The 1,518-nt window shown below is 38.3% G+C and overlaps 1 pseudogene across 1 annotated transcript; it reads right to left on the minus strand.

The window, feature by feature from the left end:
- Positions 1–284: 284 nt before the first annotated feature.
- On the minus strand, positions 285–914 carry LOC308241330 (large ribosomal subunit protein uL30-like; annotated as a pseudogene). The gene has a single exon. The product of its transcript is annotated as a large ribosomal subunit protein uL30-like (transcript).
- Between the last annotated feature and the right edge of the window lie 604 nt (positions 915–1,518).

Below are 1,518 nucleotides of genomic sequence, written 5' to 3' on the forward strand. Positions count from 1 at the left end.
TATCCATCTTTGTGGCTTCCCTTTTATGATATAACAAATGAATAAAGAAATAAATGAAAAGTAAATAACCCCCCATGCCTCTTTTAGTTAATAAATGTGAAGAATTGGGTGTGTACTTGTCCCATTTTCTCTTTGGTCAATCACTTAACCTGTTTTCTCTGGGGGGAGGGTTTACTTTTTGTTTTGCATTTCAATTTGAGAGAAGTCACAGTTCATTAAGATACCAGATGACAACAATAATCATGGTGGGCACTTTATTTCATCTTTCCAGCGAGCCTGTTTATTTAGACTTTCCTATTGCCAGCCTCTCCGTCATCTACAAAATGCCTGGTCTCTGTTTCCAGTCCACCCCGAGAAGATAATTTGAAGGGCCAGCTGATGTTGTTTGTTTCTGGGAAGCAATTTCCAACAGGATAGATCTCCTGAGGGAGATCCTCTGGGCAGATGCACATATTTACCAAGAGCAATCATTGTGTTATCTGTCAGCGCAATTAGCTTCCTATTGATTTTGCCATAACCACGCTTGTAGATCAATGAGTAACTTCAGGTTTGGTATCTCCAGGAAATAAATGGTTCCACAATCCTCAGCATGTTAACTGAAGCCTTGTTGAGCTTAACAAAGGTACCATTAAACACCTGGCGGAGGTGAAGAAACCGCAACACCTTTTGGAACTTAGGGTTCGCATCAGCATCATTAATATGGATCCTGATGACAAATGCCAATTTGGATTCTGTAGGTACTTGGAACTTGCCAGCTTTTTATTTTTTCCATCCTAGCCATTCCTGTCCCTGTTCAGTCTATCGCCTATATGCCTGTGATAGTGCTTACCTTCCTCATAGATAAGCTGCTTCCTTGCCTTCCTAAACATCCTTTGAATGAACTTCTTTTTCAGGAGCTTGATCTTCAGCTCTGAAAAATTCACTTTTTTTCTTCTCTGCACCCTCATGGCTTCAACAGGAAAGACCACATAACCTGTTTTTAGGTTTGGCTTTTTTTCAACAGGTTGTATTTGTTCACTTTACTTCAAATTTGCTTTTATTCATCTCACAGTATATTATGAACATCCCCCACATTTGGGACATTTAAATAACCTATATATCATTGTGTATGCCTGTGTGTGTGTGTGTGTGTGTGTGTGTGTGTGTGTGTATGCGCACGTGCAATGCTACAAATAGTATTATGTGTATACATGTTCTTTATCAAATGTGATTTTTTTTATGTAAGTTAGAATTCTAGACCTGAAATCACTGTGTAACATATAGTTTTAATTTGAATAATTGCTGCCACATTTATTTGCAAAAACAGTTGAACAATTCACACTCCTACGACCAAAGTAAGAAAATGTTTCTATCCCAGAGTATTTGTCAGCAGTGGTCGTTATTGCTTGTTCAAAACATTTACCAATCTAACAGGTGAAAAACATGGCATCTCATTATCATAAATCCCAAACAAAAAGAAGCATGCCTGAGAATCTGAAATTCTTAGTTGCAAGCACTGGTGTCTCTTTCTCCACCTGA

This window comes from Plecotus auritus (genome assembly GCF_963455305.1).
Source record: "Plecotus auritus genome assembly, chromosome: 2".
NCBI lineage: Eukaryota > Metazoa > Chordata > Mammalia > Chiroptera > Vespertilionidae > Plecotus > Plecotus auritus.